The 20,342-nt window shown below is 37.8% G+C and overlaps 1 pseudogene; it reads right to left on the minus strand.

Annotated features, from left to right (window-relative positions):
* Positions 1 to 4,399: 4,399 nt before the first annotated feature.
* LOC107641785 (E3 ubiquitin-protein ligase RGLG2-like) lies at positions 4,400 to 18,472 on the minus strand (annotated as a pseudogene).
* Positions 18,473 to 20,342: the final 1,870 nt, after the last annotated feature.

Raw genomic sequence — 20,342 nt, forward strand, 5'->3', positions numbered from 1 at the left:
AAAAGAGGGTGAATCCTATTCCAGTATGATCGAGAACCTCAGATGATTTGCCGTGCTGTGACAGAGCATTTGGACCATTTTCACAAGAGGATGGGATGCAGCCATTTACAAGGGTGATGCCTCCAGACGATTAGCCATGCAGTGACAGCGCATCGGACCATTTTCCAGAGAGGATAAAAAGTAGCCATTGACAACGGTGATGTCCTTACATAAAGCCAGCCATAGAAAGGAGTAAGACTGATTGGAAGAAGACAGTAGGAAAGCAGAGGTTTAGAGGGACGAAAGCATCCCCATACATTTATCTGAAATTCTCACCAAGGATTTACATAAGTATTTCTATCCCTATTTTATTATTAATATTCGAAAACTCCATAACCATTCTATATCCGCCTGACTGAGATTTACAAGATGACCATAGCTTGCTTCATACCAACAATCTCCGTGGGATCGACCCTTACTCGCGTAAGGTTTATTACTTGGACGACCCAGTGCACTTGCTGGTTAGTTGTGCGAAGTTGTGATAAAAAGTTGAGATTACAATTGAGCGTACCATGTTGATGGCGCCATTGATGATCACAATTTCGTGCACCAGGTTGTAAGCTTCTATAACACCATTTTAAGACTTTTGGGCCTAATATTGAGTATTAGAACATGGGATATAACCTAAGGGTTCTAGTAGATGATTTTATGATAAATTAGAAAACAGAGGCCTAGGTTTTTGGCATGCTGAGAATGGTTTGGTATTAGGGGAAGGATGATTGATATATGAGATGAGGAATGATGAACTGTTGATATTTGGAAACTGAGTTATGAATGAGCAGTGGTTGAGATGAGTCGCGGACTCTGAATGAAATAATGGATCCATGTATATTGAAAATATTTTCTGAAAACCACTGAAATATTTTTTCACTGAGATTATGAGACGTTATGCGCCCGGCAAGGACGGCGGTTGGATCCCGCCTGTCGAGGTAACGGCGGCGTAAGGGCGGTGGTTCGTCCACTTGCGTTGAGATGTGAGGTCTGTGGCATGAGTATCCCACTCGCATCCCTTCGAATCAATAGAGCGTGCAGGCGCCGATACCTGGACAGTGATCTGGGCACTATATCTCAGGGGTTCCCATATGAGAAAATCCGAAGGGCGACGTCTCCATGGAGATGTGTCGGGTTGTCAGTTGAACCGACAATGTGATATCATAGCCAATAGGGCAAGCATTCATCATATGCATTTTCTATCTGTTTGTTTGCTTGGCCGACTTGTAATTGTATGCCTAATTGAATAACATGCCTATTTGCTTACTTGATCTACTTGCCTTGTACGCTTTTACTTGTGAATTACTTGCATTGTTATTAATTGTGCTTTCTACTGGGATTGAGGAGGTTCGGAAGGCGGTGGCGATGGGATCGTATGGAGGATAGGTTGGTGAAGGCTGTGGGACTATGGTGTTTGGTTAGAATAGTATTCTCCTAAGATAGAGTACCCTGTTTAGTTATGTTAAGGTTTCATATAATTATGCTTATTTGTTTTAGAATGCTTTAAATTGAATCTTGTGATGGATATGGAGCTAGGATTGCCTTTGGCATCCCGGGGTCTTATATCCTTTATCACTGGGAACTGTTACCATACTGAGAACCCCCGGTTCTCATACCACACTTCTGTTGTATTTTTCAGATGCAGGTCGTAACCCACCTCGGTGAGTTGCTTTGGATGGTGACAGAAGCGGAGGATCTTGGATTCTTTTGGAGTCTTTTTGGTTTATCTTGTTTGCACATCTCTCTTTTTGTATTTTGTCTTTGCCTAGAGGCTTGTATTATGAGAGAAAAACTTGTATAAGCTGTTTTTAAATTGTCAGGTTTCTGCACGGTTCTGTATACCTGTATATGGATAGCCGGCTTAAACTCCGCGAGCCGTGGCTAGATTCTTATGATATTATACTACTATCTTTTGATATATCTTATCTGTACCTTGTGTTTTAAGCTAGTACCTTCGTTAGTACGTTTTGCGCTTTTCAAATCCAAAATTTGAACTATATCCTTTATCGGGCTTCTAGATTATACTATTCTTTCTATATATATATATATATGTTATGTATGAGCTTAGAACTGTCGTAATCTCTGATTAACTTTCGCTTTACGATGCGAGGTAAAGCTTAGGCTAAATAGGGTGTTACATTTAGTGATATCAGAGCGGTTCGTCCTCGTGAGCCTGAGGAATGGACCGATTGTGCTTCATTGCATACTCTGATGCTATTAGGTTATCTGTTTGATATTGCATAGCATGCTTGTTTGTGAGTGCATGTTTGGGATAATTAAAGTACTAGGCTTTTGATATTGAGACTGATCACCTTGATATCGATTGTTTGGTGTAGACAGGAACCCTACATAGCCACTCGCGGGCGAGGTAGCGGTGGTGGCGTAAGGGCGGTGGTTTGTCCCACTTGCGTTGAGATGTGAGGTCTATGGCAAGAGTATCCCGCTCGCATCCCTTCGGATCAATAGAGCGTGCAGGCACTGCCGGTACCTGGACAGTGATCCGGGCACCAAAGTCATCTTTGTAGCCAAAGCCTACCCAAGCTAAGTATCACAGTTACACCAAAATATCTGACAAATAACAAGACATGCAAATTTACCAATAAAATTACCTAACTATCATAGTATAAATGCCTTTTCTTTTTAAACAAGGCATATGCCAAAACATTCAATAGCTAACAAAAGAGTAAATTAGTTCACCAACTACTACTACAGTCATAATCAAATACATTCAAAAGCAAAAACATACTATTCAAATATTTTCAACTCCCTGCTCAGCAGCACCATCTTCTTCCACCATAACCCCATTTTGGACTATCTTCCCTGGGTTCATTTGGGAAAAGTCCACCTCCGGGGCTAGAAATTTGGCCTGAAGAGAAGTCCTCTCAAATCCTTTAACAAAGGAATCCATAATTTCTCCCTGCTTGTTTTTCTCCATATCCTTCAATTGACCAGTAACCTCAATCACACAAGAACTCATAGCAGAAAGATCGGCCTCCTTTTTCTTCAAATCCTCCACTTCTTTTGCATAATTCTCTTTCATCAGCTTCAATTGTTTTTTAGTTTTGGATAGCTTAGTCTCCAGTTCCGAGATCTTAGCACTTTTAACCATCAGTTCTTCCTTTAAAGTCGGATCCTCCTTTTTCTCAGCAATTTTTCGATGCATCTCCTCTCGGCTGCGCCCCAAACTCGCCAGACGAAGCCCAACCACCTTCAACACATACGCAATAACAGATATATATACCCATATACATCAATTTATAACACACAAAACAAATGAAAAACACAAATACCTATAAATACTGGTCAATAGCAACGTCACCAACTTCGTCTGCCAGAGTTATATCAGCCGGCATTTGACAAACCTCGTCGGCGACGACCATATAAGGAAAGTTCCTGCCCTACAGCGACGAGCCATCACTTTGATCGGCAACATCATGTAACTTCCTTTGATTATCGTAAAACCTCTGCAACTATTCCACAGGCACCTCCATCCTATCATCCTCAGACTCATCCGACAAATCCACTACATCACCTTTTCTTTTCTTCAAAATCACCTTCGTCCTGCCTAGTTTAGGTTTAGGTTGGTTTACTGGTGCACGAAATTGTGATCATCAATGGCGTCAACAACTTGGTACGCACAATTGTAATCTCAACTCCTTGTCACAAATCCGCACACTACAAGAAAAAGGCGTATTTGTAACAAAAAAATTGTTACAAAACGTCAAAATTTTGAAACAAAAGTTTTTTGTAACAAAAAAGGGGCCATTGCAGTAAGTCCTGTTACAAAAAGTTTTTGAAACAAAAAATGGAACTGTTACAATTCAATACGATATTTTGTAACAATTTTTTCTAATACAAAAAACCAGAAGCCGTTACAAAAGTGGTAACAAATTTTGATCTTGAAGGTATTTTTCATGACAGTCTATTTTTTTCCTATCAAAAAATTTTGTTACAAAATGTAACATGATTTTGTAACATTTTTTTCTTTAGTTACAAAAGTAAATTAATTATTTTGTAACAACTTTTTTTTATTACAAATTACATGCATAATTTACTAAATTATTTTTTAAATTAACTAATATATTAACGATTTTAATAAGCAAGTTTACATGTATATAATATGCAAAAACATACATAAGTCAAACAAGATCCTTTTAGCTAAAATTGTTTTAAAACAAAATAACATTAGTGAGTACATTGATTAGTTCAACCAAAACATAAAAGTTCTAACATAGATTAGTGTTTCTATGCATCAAAATTTGTACTCAACCAAATCTAACCCTAAAATTGTACACAACCAAATCTAACCCTAAAATTGAATTTAAATAAAAAAATATTCAAAGAATTTTAGCTTAAACCAAACAAGTTTCTAATAAAGCTTAATTCTGGTGTGAATGATGCTCCTGCAGATGGGGCACGTCTCAAGATCTTGTCCACATTCGCAACATGTCTGTCATGCAAAAGATAAAAGGTGTCACATGCACTCTCCTTGGAACCTTATTAGAAATCAAAATAATTAGGCAACAAATTCAACATTTTATTCTTACCTGATGACCACATCCAAAGGCCAGATCTTTTGCATTGTTCAAACATATGGGGCAAAGCTGTACATAACCAACTTAATTCGTTAAATGTACATTGTCACAACTAGAATAATCAATGCATAAGATGAACGAATTCAAATTCATACTCTATCCTAGGCCCTACACCACATATCTACAATATGAACAATATGAACAATAAGAGTTGGAAAAGAAGCAACAAAACCAATCAGGTAACTGATGCTTTCTACACAAGTCATCTAATTTCTTAATTGAAGCATGGGAAGATCATGCCAAATGAAGGAAAAACTTAGGTCACTAAAAGCAAAAGAAACCCTAGTTTCTCGGAAAGACCTGATCATGGAACATGACACGAAAATTAATAGCAGAAACATTTTTTAGTTTTTACTAGATTGTCATAATTCGGAGTTGGGGCCGGATGAGTCGTGCCAGATAGGCTGCTGTCACTCGGATAAGTGGGAACACTTGGCTCAAAATTAGCAGCATGAGGTTTTGAAGTGCCAAAAGATGCTGACCCGTAAGGTTTTGAAGCACCAAGAGATGCTGAACCATGCATGGGTGGTGGAAGGGCAACTCTCTGTGGAGCATTGGCTTTCCGAGTGCTACACAAATTATAAGCAGAAATGAGTAGATGGAATCTATATTAAAACCAATAGAAACTGTATGGAACCAAAAAACTTACCCAAGTAGATTAAGCTCTATAGCTGCCTTATACTGAGAAGGAATTTCTATCAATGCTGCAAGAGCAAATGCGGCCTCTTTTCGTGAAGGAGGAACGTTCTTTGACATAATCTCTGTGAAATTCACAAACTAAAGAAGCAAAGAGAAAGCCAGAATATCAATATCCACTAACAAAAGTATCTAAGTTATTATTAATAAATAAATATGATGTACATTCTTTCTACGGACCTGAAAATTATCAAAGTCCCGAGCTGGAATATTGTCATCAAACTCTCTCATCATGTCCTAAGGTCTATCTCCAACGCCAACCAATATGATTGAAAGAGGATATTTACTGTGGCAAACCAGGCACATAAGAAAATGTATTTTATGTTTTGACGAAATAAAATATTCTAAGGCAAAAACTACCGCACAAAAACCTTGCCTCAACAATGGCATCTACAGTCTTCTGTTCCTGTGGACTTAGTCTCCCACCTTCAGTGTCAACACTTCTTGTAACCTGTATCAGATATTTTTGGAAGTGGGCATATAGATATAAGATTAAAAAAAAATTGTGTGTAAATCATACACATTGAACCTCAAAAGGCAGAACAAAATCCCACCTCAAGCACCTACTAAGCCTAGGCTTATGTTTGTATTAAAGCAATATGAGGAAGATGAGAAACTTCAAGGTGCATTGCAGTTGAGAGAGGGAACAAAAAGGAAGAAAGAAAGAACGGAAGGGAAACAAAAAATAATCGTGGAACTCGAGTCCTATGACTTGATATACTGGGTTTAGAATAGAATACCTGGCCATCTGCAATTATAACCAAAACATGGTACTAGCCTCCACTCTGCTCAACAATTGTCATGGCCATTTCAACAACTGGTGCAAACGAAGTGGGACCTAAAATAAATCCATAAGTGTGATTAGGCTCAGTACTACAATACCTAATATGATTCATCAGAGATCCCAGAAGATTAACAGAACATGAAGTAGAAATATAACCTGCAAGTCGAATATGAGGAACAATTTCCCTGTACCGACTCAACACTTCCTCAAACTCAGCACTCAGCGATGGGTTGGGGCCGTTCCACCGTCGAAGACGCAGGCCACCGGCGAGGAGAGGTGACCGCACGAGCAGAGCTTCGGCACGAGCAGAGCTTCGGCACGAACAGAGCACAGCCAGCAGAGGAGTCAACCAACAAGACGACGACAGAAATAGAGGTAGCAGATACAGAAGAGGCACGACGCGGAGGCAGAGAAGGCGGAACGCAGCGGAGCCAAGATGGCGAGGACGACACAGACGGAGGTGAGTAGTGGCGCAGAGGAAGCAGATTCGAGGAGCGACTGGAGGCGCTTGCGACGGAACAGACACTGAGGAGGACCACGACGCCGCCAGAGACGTTTCTCAGGGGCTATGCCGGTGACTCTTCCTCCGGCAGCAGCTCCATCTTCCCTCGCAGATAGGGTTTGTAGATGGCGCGATGAGAGTTGAGAGTGACTGAGTGAGGCTTAGAGTGAGTTGGGGGAAACTTAGGGTTTTTTTACAATTTTACATTCACTATCAGCCCTTGGATTTTTACAGATCTCCTTTAGTTTTTTAAATTTCACAAATTAGTTTTAAGTTACTTTAAAATTCTGATTATTAAAAATTATATACTAATTTTCTAAAGGCATATAAATTAATATTTACATCATTTAAAAATTAATGAATATGTAAAAAATAATATATAAAATATATTTTAAAAGAATTATATGAACAATTTTTTTAATTTCTGAAACAAAATAAAATTATTTTAAAAAATTATATAGACAATTTTTTTAATTCTTAAAGTTTTTAACATTTTGAAATAAAAATTATAAATTACATATTTTGTGACACAAAAAAAAACTTGTTACAAATAATGTTAAATTTTATGAAAAATTAATTTTTTGTTACAAAATAATTTGAGTTTTTTAGACAAAAAGATATTTTGTTACAAAACATTTGGAGTTTTTGAAACAAAAAACTATTTTGTTACAAAATACTACGAATTTTTGCAACAACTTTACTTTTTGTTACAAAATATTATAATATTTTGTAACAATACACCAGCGCGTTACAAATACTACCATAATTTGTAACAAAATAAAATAGATTGTTACAAAATATCTGGATGTTTTGTAACAACTTGTAATGTTGTTATAAAACATGGTTTTTTTGTAACAATCAGCAATTATTATTACAAAAAAATACTTTTTTGTAACAATTTTAAATTTAATACAAAATTTTTGTTACAAATGTTCCATTTTCTTGTAGTGGCACAACTAACCAGCAAGTGCACTAGGTCGTCCAAGTAATAAACCTTACGTGAGTAAGGGTCGATCTCACGGAGATTGTTGGCTTGAAGCAAACTATGGTCATCTTGTAAATCTCAGTCAGGTGGATTCAAATGGTTATGGAGAATTGATAATTAAAATATAAATAAAACATAAAATAAAGATAGAGATACTTATGTAATTCATTGGTGAGAATTTCAGATAAGCGTATGAAGATGCTTTGTTCCTTCTGAACCTCTGCTTTCCTATTGCCTTCTTCCAATCATTCGTACTCCTTTTCATGGCAAGCTATATGTTGGGTTTCACCGTTGTCAATGGCTACCTCCCGTCCTCTCAATGAAAATGGTCCAAATGCGCTGTCACCGCACGGCTAATCATCTGTCGGTTCTCGATCATGTTGGAATAGGATCCATTGATCCTTTTGCGTCTGTCATTACGCCCAACACTCGCGAGTTTGAAGCTCGTCACTGTCATCCCTTCCCAGATCCTACTCGGAATACCACAGACAAGGTTTAGACTTTCTGGATCTTAGGAATGACCGCCAATAATTCTAGCCTATACCACGAAGGTTTTAATCTTAGATTAGAAACCCAAGAGATATACATTCAAGCTTGTTTTCATGTAGAACGGAAGTGGTTATCAGGCACGCGTTTATAGGTGAGAATGGTGATGAGTGTCACATAATCATCACATTCATCATGTTCTTGAGTGCGAATGAATATCTTGGAGAAGAAATAGATTTGAATTGAATAGAAAAACAATAGTACTTTGCATTAATTCATGAGTAACAGCAGAGCTCCACACCTTAATCTATGGTGTGTAGAAACTCCACCGTTGAAAATACATAAGAACAAAAGGTTTAGGCATGGCCAAATGGCCAGCCTCCAAAACGTGAACATACAAGTTCCAAGATGAAAAGTATAATGGTGATCATTGGCTTCGGCCCCAGAGAGGGAACCAGAAGATCTAAGACGATCCGAAGATGAAAATACAATAGCAAAAGGTCCTATTTATAGAGAACTAGTAGCCTAGGATTTACAGAAATAAGTAATTAATGCAGAAATCTTCTTCCGGGCTCACTTGGTGTGTGCTTGGGCTAAGCATTGAAGCTTTCACGTGTAGAGACTTTTCTTGGAGTTAAACGCCAGCTTTTGTGCCAGTTTGGGTGTTTAACTCCAGCTTTTATGCCAGTTCTGGCGTTTTGACGCCAGAATTTTTATGCTGACTTGGAACGCCAGTTTGGGCCATCAAATCTCGAACAAAGTATAAACTATTAAATATTGCTGAAAAGCCCAGGATGTCTACTTTCCAACACAATTGAGAGCGCGCCAATTGGGCTTCTGTAGCTCTAGAAAATCCACTTTGAGTGCAGGGAGGTCAGAATCCAACAGCATCTGCAGTCCTTTTTCAGCCTCTGAATCAGAGTTTTGCTCAGGTCCCTCAATTTCACCCAGAAAATACCTGAAATCACAGAAAAACACACAAACTCATATTAAAGTCTAGAAATGTGATTTATATTTAAAAAATAATAAAAACATAATAAAAACTAACTAAAATATACTAAAAATAATGCCAAAAAGCGTATAAATTATCCGCTCATCACAACACCAAACTTAAATTGTTGCTTATCCCCAAGCAACTGAAAATCAAATAGGATAAAAAGAAGAGAATATACTATAAATTCCAAAATATCAATGAAACTTAGCTCCAATTAGATGAGCGGGACTAGTAGCTTTTTGCCTCTGAACAGTTTTGGCATCTCACTTTATCCTTTGAAGTTCAGAATGATTGGCATCTATAGGAACTCATAATTCAGATAGTGTTATTGATTCTCTTAGTTCAGTATGTTGATTCTTGAACAAAGTTATTTTATGAGTCTTGGCCGTGACCCTAAGCATTTTGTTTTCCAGTATTACCACCGGATACATAAATGCCACAGACACATAACTGGGTGAACCTTTTCAGATTGTGACTCAGCTTTGCTAGAGTCCCCAATTAGAGGTGTCCAGAGCTCTTAAGCACACTCTTTTTGCTTTGGACCACGACTTTAACTGCTCAGTCTCAAACTTTTCACTTGACACCTTCACGCCATAAGCACATGGTTAGGGACAGCTTGGTTTAGCCGCTTAGGCCATGATTTTATTCCTGTGGGCCCTCCTATCCACTGATGCTCAAAGCCTTGGATCCTTTTTATTTTACCCTTGCCTTTTGGTTTAAAGGGCTATTGGCTTTTTCTGCTTGCTTTTTTCTTTTTCTTTCTTTTTCTTTTCTTCTCTTTTTTTTTCGCATATATTTTTTTCTGCAAGCTTTTCACTGCTTTTTCTTGCTTCAAGAATCAATTTTATGATTTTTCAGATTATCAAATAACATTTCTCCTTTTTCATCATTCTTTCAAGAGCCAACAATTTTAACATTCATGAACAACAAATTCAAAAGACATATGCACTGTTCAAGCGTTCATTTAGAAAACAAAAAGTATTGTCACCACATCAAAATAATTAAACTAATTTCAAGGATGAATTCGAAATCATGTCCTTCTTGTTCTTTTGTAATTAAAACATTTTTCTTTTAAGAAAGGTGATGGATTCATAGGACATTCATAACTTTAAGACATAGACACTAAGACACTAATGATCATGTAATAAAAACACAAACATAGATAAACCTAAAGCATAATTTTCGAAAAACAGAAAAATAAAGAACAAGGAAATTAAAGAACGGGTCCACCTTAGTGATGGCGGCTTGTTCTTCCTCTTGAAGATCTTATGGAGTGCTTGAGCTCCTCAATATCTCTTCCTTGCCTTTGTTGCTCCTCTCTCATGGCTCTTTGGTCTTCTCTAATTTCATGGAGGAGGATAGAATGCTCTTGGTGCTCCACCCTTAGTTGTCCCATATTGGAACTTAATTCTCCTAGGGAGGTGTTGATTTGCTCCCAATAATTTTGTGGAGGAAGATGCATCCCTTGAAGCATCTCAGAAATCTCATGATGAGAAATTTTCTAATGCTCTTGTCCATGAGTGGGATCTCTTGTTTGCTCCATCCTTTTCTTAGTGATGGGCTTGTCCTCATTAATGAGGATGTCTTCCTCTATGTCAATTTCAGCTGAATTGCAAAGGTGACAAATAAGATGAGGGAAGGCTAACCTTGCCAAAGTAGAGGACTTGTCTGCCACCTTGTAAAGTTCTAGGGATATAACCTCATGAACTTCTACTTCCTCTCCAATCATAATGCTATGGATCATGATGGCTCGGTCTATAGTAACTTTAGACGATTGCTAGTGAGAATGATTGAGCATTGGATGAACTCCAACCATCTCCTAGCAACAGGCTTGAGGTCATGCCTTCTTAGTTGAACCGGCTTTCCTCTTGAATCTCTCTTCCATTGAGCGCCCTCTTCACAAATGTCTATGAGGACTTGGTCCAACCTTTGATCAAAGTTGACCCTTCTAGTGTAGGGATGTGCATCTCCTTGCATCATGGACAAGTTGAATGCCAACCTTACATTTTCTAGACTGAAATTTAAGCATTTCTCCCGAACCATTGTAAGCCAATTCTTAGGGTCCGGGTTCACACTTTGATCATGGTTCTTGGTGATCCATGCATTGGCATAGAACTCTTGAACCATTAAGATCCCGACTTGTTGAATGGGGTTGGTGAGAATTTCCCAACCTCTTCTTCGAATCTCATATCGGATCTCCGGATATTCACCCTTTTTGAGCTTGAAAGGGACCTCGGGTATCACCTTTTTCTTGGCCACAACATCATAGAAGTGGTCTTGATGCACCCTTGAGATGAATTTCTCCATCTCTCATGACTCAGAGGTGGAAGCTTTTGCCTTCCCTTTCCTCTTTCTAGAGGTTTTTCCGGGCTTTAGTGCCATAAATGGTTATGGAAAAACAAAAAGCAATGCTTTTACCACACCAAACTTAGAAGGTTTGCTCGCCCTCGAGCAAAAGAAAAAAGAAAATAGTAGAAGAAGAAAATGGAGGAGATGGAGGAGATTTTGTGGTTCGGTCAAGGGGGAGAAGTAGTGGTAATGATGTGTGAAATGAAGGAGTGAAGATGGGTTTATATAGGAGTGGAGAGAGGGGTAGGGTTCGGCCATGTATGGGTGGGTTTGGGAGGGAAAGTGGTTTGAATTTGAATGGTGATGTAGGTGGGGTTTTATGATGGATGGATGTGGATTGGTGAAGAGATTATGAAGAAGAGGGTAGGATTTAATAGGTGAGGGGTTTTTGGGGAAAAGGTATTGAGGTGATTGGTGAAGGGTATTTGGGGAAGGGTGTAATGGGAAGGTGGGGATCCTGTGGGGTCCACAGATCCTGAGGTGTCAAAGATTTCTCATCCCTGCACCATATTAGCGTTTAACGCCAGCTCTGTGCCCATTTCTGGCGTTAAACGCCAGTCTGGTGCCCATTCTAGCGTTAAACGCCCAGAATGGTGCCAGACTGGGCGTTTAACACCCATTCTGCTACCTTTACTGGCGTTTAAACGCCAGCAAGTTTCTCCTCCAGGTTGTGTTATTTTTAATACTGTTTTTCATTCTGTTTTTGCTTTTTCAGTTATTTTTGTGACTTCACATGATCATCAACCTACAGAAACATAAAATAACGGTGGAAAATAAATAGATATGATTAAATTGGGTTGCCTCCCAACAAGCGCTTCTTTAATGTCAATAGCTTGACAGTGGGCTCTCATGGAACCTCACAGATACTCAGAGCATGATGATGGCCTTCTAACACCAAACTTAGAGTTTGAATGTGGGGGCTATATTTGACTCTGCACTGAGAGAAGCATTTCATGCTTCCTCTCCGTGGTTACAAAGGGATATCCTTGAGCTTTAAACACAAGGGAGTCCTCATTCACTTGAAGGACCAATTCTCCTCTGTCAACGTCAATCACAGCTTTTGCTGTGGCTAGGAAGGGTCTACCAAGGATGATGGATTCATCCATACACTTCCCAGTGTCTAGGATTATGAAATCAACAGGGATGTAGTGGTCTTCAATATTTACCAAGACATCCTCTACAAGTCCATAAGCATGTTTCCTTGAATTGTCTGCCATCTCTAGTGAGATTCTTGCAGCTTGTACCTCAAGGATCCCTAGATTCTCCATTACAGAGAGAGGCATGAGGTTTATGCTTGACCCTAGGTCACATAGAGCCTTCTCAAAGGTCATGGTGCCTATGGTACAAGGTATTGAGAACTTTCCAGGATCCTGTCTCTTCTGAGGTAATCTATATGTCGAGTCAAGTCATCCAGTTATTTGGTGAGCAAGGGAGGTTCATCCTCCCAAGTCTCATTACCAAATAACTTGGCATTCAGCTTCTTGATTGCTCCAAGGTACTTAGCAACTTGCTCTTTAGTAACATCTTCATCCTCTTCAGAGGAAGAATACTCATCAGAGCTCATGAATGGCAGAAGTAAATTCAATGGAATTTCTATGGTCTCTGTATGAGCCTCAGATTCCCATGGTTCCTCATTAGGAAACTCCTTGGAGGCCAGTGAACGTCCATTGAGGTCTTCCTCAGTGAAAATCACTGCCTCTTCCTCCTCTCCAAGTTCGGTCGAGTGGGTAATGTTGATGGCCTTACACTCTCTTTTTGGATTCTCTTCTGTATTGCTTGGGAGAGTACTAGGAGGGAGTTCAGTAATTTTCTTACTCAGCTGACTCACTTGTGCCTCTAAATTTCTAATGGAGGATCTTGTTTCAGTCATGAAACTTTGAGTGGTTTTAATTAGATCAGAGACTATGGTTACTAAGTCAAAATGACTCTGCTTAGAATTCTTTGTCTGTTGCTGAGAAGATGATGGAAAAGGCTTGCTATTGTTAAACCTATTTCTTCCATCATTACTGTTGTTGAAGCCTTGTTGAGGCCTCTGTTGGTCCTTCCATGAGAGATTTGGGTGATTTCTCTATGAAGAATTATAGGTGTTTCCATAGGGTTCTTCCATGTAATTCACCTCTTCCATTGCTGGGTTCTCAGGATCATAAGCTTCTTCTTCAGATGAAGCTTCTTTGGTACTGCCTTTTGCTGCTTGCATTCCAGACAGACTCTGAGAAATCATATTGACTTGCTGAGTCAATATTTTATTTTGAGCCAATATGGCATTCAGAGTGTCAATCTCAAGAACTCCTTTCTTCTTATTTGTCTCATTATTCACAGGATTCCATTCAGAAGTGTACATGAATTGGTTATTTGCAACCATTTCAATGAGTTCCTGAGCTTTTGCAGGCGTCTTCTTCAGATGAAGAGATCCTCCAGCAGAGCTGTTCAATGACATCTTGGACAGTTCAGACAGACCATCATAGAAGATACCTATGATGCTCCACTCTGAAAGCATGTCAGAAGGACACCTTCTAATCAATTGCTTGTATCTTTTCCAAGCTTCATAGAGTGATTCACCTTCCTTCTGTCTGAAGGTTTGGACTTTCACTCTAAACTTACTCAATTTTTGAGGTGGAAAGAACTTTGCCAATAAGGCATTGACTAGCTTTTCCCAAGAGTTCAGGCTTTCTTTAGGTTGTGAATCCAACCATGTCCTAGCTCTGTCTCTTACAGCAAAGGGGAAAAGCATAAGTCTGTAGACCTCAGGGTCAACCCCATTGGTCTTGACAGTGTCACAGATTTGCAAGAATTCAGCTAAGAACTGATGGGGATCTTCCAATGGAAGTCCATGAAACTTGCAATTCTGTTGCATTAGAGAAACTAATTGAGGCTTCAGCTCAAAGTTGTTTGCTCCAATGGCAGGAATTGAGATGCTTCTCCCATAGAAGTAGGGAGTAGGTGCAGTAAAGTCACCAAGCACCTTCCTTGCATTGTTGGCATTATTGTTATTTTCGGCTGCCATGGCTTCTTCTTGTTTGACAAGCTCTGTTAGGTCCTCTACAGAGAGTTGTACTTTAGCTTCTCTTATCGTTCTCTTCAAGGTCCTTTCAGGTTCAGGATCAGCCTCAACAAGAATGTCTTTGTCCTTACTCCTGCTCATATGAAAGAGAGAGGAGAAGAAAGTATGGAATCCTCTATGTTACAGTATAGAGATTCCTTCAGATGTCAGAGGAAATGAAGAATAGAAGGAGGAGGTAGAGAGGAGAGAATTCGAACATATAGAGAGAGAGTCCAAATTGCTGATAGTGGAGGAGTGTTAGTCCTTAAATAGAAGGATGTGAGAAGAGGGGAAGAATTTTCGAAAACAAATTAAAAAGATTTTGAAATAATTAAAAGAAATTTTGAAAAATTGATTGATGATTTTCGAAAATTAGAATTGAAAAAGTAGTTAAGTGATTTTTGAAAAAGATTTTGAAATTAGAAATCAAAAAGATATGATTGAAAATTATTTTGAAAAAGATGTGATTGAGAATATATGATTGAGAAGATATGATTGAGAATCAAATTAAAAAAAGAAAGTTTTAAAATTAAAGTTGATTACTTGACTAACAAGAAATTAAAAGATATGACTCTAGAATTTAAAATTTGATCCTTTCTTAATAGGCAAGTAACAACTTGAAAATTTTGAATTAAATCATTAATTGTAGCAAGGATTTTTGAAAATAGTAAAAAAAAATAGAAAATGAAAAAAAATTGATTTTGAAAAGATATGATTGAAAAGATATGATTTGAAAAAGATTTGATTTTGAAAAATTATGAAAATTTGAAAGAGATTTGAATTAAAAACAAAATCTTACCTCTTGTGCCATCCTAGCGTTAAACGCCCAGAATGGTATCCATTCTGGCGTTTAACGCCCAAAATACTACCCTTTTGGGCATTTAATGCCCAGCCAGGTACCCTGGCTGGTGTTTAAACGCCAGTTTTCCTTCTTCACTGGGCGTTTTGAACGCCCAGCTTTTTCTGTGTAATTCCTCTACTGCATGTTCTGAATCTTCAATTCTCTGTATTATTGACTTGAGAAGACATAATTTTGAAATTTTTTTTTTTGAATTTTTAATGATGAGAAACAATCAAAATGCAACTAATCATGGAAAACTAAGATCAAACAAACAAAGCATGCAGGACACCAAACTTAAAAATTTTCATATTAGAGACACTAACAAATTGAGAATGCATATGAAAAACAACAAAACACACAAGACAAGAGAATTTAAAGATCAGAGCAAGGAAGTCATCAAGAATAACTTGAAGATCAATGAAGAACATAATGCATGTAATTTTCAAAAATGAGAAGAATGAAATTGACACCAAACTTAAAATTAGACACTGGATTCAAACAAAAAACACAAAATATTTTTGGTTTTAAGATTTTATAAATTTTTTGTGATTTTTCGAAAATTATATGGGAAAGAATTTCAAAAATTTTTAATAAAAATTCTAGGAATCATGCAATGTTAGTCTAAAACTCCGGTCCAGGAATTAGACATGGTTTACTAGCCAGCCAAGCTTTCAGGGAAAGCTTCGGTCAAAACACTAGACATGGCCAATGGCCAGCCAAGCTTTAGCAGATCATTACTTTCAATAGCAAAATTGACAGAAATCAACAAGCTCTTATGATGATAAATTGAAACCTCGGTCCAAAAGTTTAGACATGGTTTCACAACCAGCCAGACTTCAACAAATCATCATGAAACTCTAGAATTTATTCTTAAAAAACTCTAAAGAACAGAATAGAAATATTATTTTTTTTTCTTTTTTTTCGAAAAATAAAAAGTAAAAAGCTTAAACATAAAATAAAATTACCTAATCTGAGCAACAAGATGAACCGTCAGTTGTCCAAACTCGAACAATCCCCAGCAACGGCGCCAAAAACTTGGTGCACGAAATAGTGATCATCAATGGCGTCAATAACTTGGTACGCACAATTGTAATCTCAACTCCTTGTCACAACTCCGCACAACTAACCAGCAAGTGCACTGGGTCGTTCAAGTAATAAACCTTACGTAAGTAAAGGTCGACCCCATGGAGATTGTCTGCTTGAAGCAAGCTATGGTCATCTTGTAAATCTCAGTCAGGTGGATTCAAATGGTTATGGAGAATTGATAATTAAAATATAAATAAAACATAAAATAAAGATAGAGATACTTATGTAATTCATTGGTGAGAATTTCAGATAAGTGTATGAAGATGCTTTGTTCCTTCTGAACCTCTACTTTCCTATTGCCTTCTTCCAATCATTCATACTCCTTTCCATGGCAAGCTGTATGTTGGATTTCACCGTTGTCAATGGCTACCTCCCGTCCTCTCAGTGAAAATGGTCCAAATGCGCTATCACCGCACGGCTAATCATCTGTCGGTTCTCGATCATGTTGGAATAGGATCCATTGATCTTTTTGCGTCTGTCACTACGTCTAACATTCGCGAGTTTGAAGCTCGTCACAGTCATCCCTTCCCAGATCCTACTCGGAATACCACAGACAAGGTTTAGACTTTCCGAATCTCAGGAATGACTGCCAATAATTCTAGCCTATACCACGAAGGTTCTAATCTTAGATTAGAAACCCAAGAGATATACATTCAAGCTTGTTTGCATGTAGAACGGAAGTGGTTGTCAGGCACGCGTTCATAGGTGAGAATGGTGATGAGTGTCACATAATCATCACAATCATCATGTTCTTGAGTGCAAATGAATATCTTGGAGAAGAAATAGACTTGATTTGAATAGAAAAACAATAGTACTTTGCATTAATTCATGAGGAACAGCAGAGCTCCACACCTTAATCTATAGTGTGTAGAACTCCACCGTTGAAAATACATAAGAACAAAAGGTTTAGGCATGGCCGAATGGCCAGCCTCTAAAACGTGAACATACAAGTTCCAAGATGAAAAGTATAATGGTGATCATTGGCTTTGGCCCCAGAGAGGGAACCAGAAGAACCAAGACGATCCGAAGATGAAAATACAATAGCAAAAGGTCCTATTTATAGAGAACTAGTAGCCTAGGGTTTACAGAAATAAGTAATTAATGCAGAAATCTTCTTCCGGGCCCACTTGGTGTGTGCTTGGGCTGAGCATTGAAGCTTTCACATGTAGAGACTTTTCTTGGAGTTAAACGCTAGCTTTTGTGCCAGTTTGGGCGTTTAACTCCAGCTTTTATGCCAGTTCTGGCGTTTTGATGCCAGAATTTTTATACTGACTTGGAACGCCGATTTGGACCATCAAATCTCGGGTAAAGTATGGACTATTATATATTGCTGGAAATCCCAGGATGTCTACTTTCCAAAGCAATTGAGAGCGCGCCAATTGGGCTTCTGTAGCTCCAGAAAATCCACTTCGAGTGCAGGGAGGTCAGAATCCAACAGCATCTGCAGTCCTTTTTCAGCCTCTGAATCAGATTTTTGCTCAAGTCCCTCAATTTCAGCCAGAAAATACCTAAAATCACAGAAAAACACATAAACTCATAGTAAAGTCCAGAAATATATTTTTTATTTAAAAACTATAAAAACATAATAAAAACTAACTAAAATATACTAAAAACAATGTCAAAAAGCGTATAAATTATCCGCTCATCATTTACCTCTCCAACACCAACTACTTTCTCGATCTTAGAAGTCGAACCCTCCTTATTCAGATTCTTACTCTTTACCCGGGCTCTAAGGTTGGCCGCGGACACACCGGGATGCTTTCCACCTGAAAACAAACAAAACCGAACAATTAGAGCCATACTTCAAATCTTATTCACACAATAGTATTAACAAAGCTCACCTAAATAATCTACCACAGCCTGCCTATTCTCCTCCATTGCAGCAAATCAAACACCGACAACAACTCCTTCCGATCAATAACTTCTACCAAATATTCAATGATACATTCATCCCTTGAGCTAATGATTTCTGGCCCCAGAATATTTTGAGGCTCCGAACACCACCAAAGCAGGAATTTCTTCCCTAAGTGCTCATCAACGTAAAACGGGAACTCCCCCTCAGCACTAGTCACCTTCACAGACATCTTCTTAAATTTCTTAAAGGACGATTTATACAACTTAAAAATAGCAAACCTCAGGGAACTATTCAAGTTCACCCACCCCCTCCCTTTTAGACACATTTTGCCTGGAATAAAGAAAAGAACAACTCCACAGAATGAATCTCCTCCAAAAATTCCATCAGAATTTCTAACCCACACAGAAACGCCCATCTATTAGGATGGAGTTGGGAGGGAGCACAGTTCAATTGCTTCAAGACCTGACACTCAAACTCACTAAATGGCAGCTTCATCTTCAATTCCTCCAACACACAGCTATACATATAGAAAAACTCAAAACCCTCCCCCTATGAAAAATACGATCACTAGAAATACAAGGAAGTAGCTCAAATCGAACACCAGAACCACCCCTCACAACTTTACTCTTGTCTATCTCCTTCACAGATTTTTTATCCAAGAACAGTGAACATCATTTTCTAACATCATTGCTCACCCAGTCATATGACCAATCAACTTTATCTTTCTTCTCTTTCTCAAAACCCATTTGGAAAAAAGAAAACGAAGAAAAAGAACAGAAGTTACAGAGATAAAGAGAGAAATAGCATACCTCTTTTGCTCATTTTTACTCAAATGCAATTGATAAACAAATACACTTTGAACAAAACACAAAACCCCTTGGATTCCAAAAAACCTTTAACTTCCCACTACAAAACGGTTCTCAATTCCACCAAACAATCAAATCAGTCATATCAAAAGCCATCATGCGTATAGGGAACACACACGTTCATTAATGAACATTCAAAATTTTTTCTCTCTCTTACTAACATGTATTTAATATTTCAAATGAAGAATCTTGAACTGGGGGCTACAGGGCCAATGCAACCGCCAACCTATAAGATCACTCAGTAGCCGACTTATGATCCATTAAAAGCTCAACCTGCTTCATTAAACATGTTCCCAGGCTTAGCTTGGGGGTTATGATCCGACCGTTACACATCCGACCTCATAATTCGGCATTATTACAAATAAATCGGCTCCCTACGACTATAACTCGGCGACATGCGTTATGATCAAACTCAACGGACTGCATTTTGGAATAAAAACGTCCAATCATGCACTAAACTCTAATAACTACTCTTCAATGCAGATGATCAACAGCAGCATAACCGACCTATTCTACTCTACCTATAAAGGTATGGTATCTCATCCTTAAAGGTCGAATTGAATTCAAAATACTAACTTAAGCATCGGAGTGCCTTTTGCAAGTACACTCCCCCATTCCCACTCGCTCTCTCCACAAGCGTGTTACAAGCTCGGACTCTCAAAACTCACAAGTTCGGTGCTGAAAGCTATAACTCGGCACACTCATCAAGGACCGAGCTCTCTTAAAGGATCCATACAAGAATAGATACTTTGTTAATTCTTTTTTGAATTTTTAATCATTTTTACGTTGGTTAACATTTTTTTCACTTATTATTAGATTGACATATAACATTAAAAATGTAGCAAGATAAGAATATTTGTTAATTAATTTTTTAAATAATTTGATAACTCAATAAATATCTAAACTCTGTGTTATATAATTTTCAATGTTTCAATTTTCATGATTACTTCTTTCTCTTTTTTCTTCTGCTTCATGGTCAATTTAAGGTTTAATTTATTATTTTTTCCATAAATCTTCTATTTTTTAAACTATTTTATTTTATTAAGTTTTTTTAATTTATTTGATTGTATTTTTTTTTACTTTAAAAATTTTAGGGTCAAAATATATTCTGTTTAAACAATTATAATCATATGATAAAAAAGCAGTTCAAAAGAATAAATTTGTATTTAGACAATTTATTGAATATAATTGAAATAAATCTATTAAAATACAATAAACAAAATTATTAATTTA

The sequence above is a fragment of the Arachis ipaensis genome, chromosome B5 (genome assembly GCF_059453495.1).
Source record: "Arachis ipaensis isolate K30076 ecotype BB chromosome B5, ASM5945349v1, whole genome shotgun sequence".
NCBI lineage: Eukaryota > Viridiplantae > Streptophyta > Magnoliopsida > Fabales > Fabaceae > Arachis > Arachis ipaensis.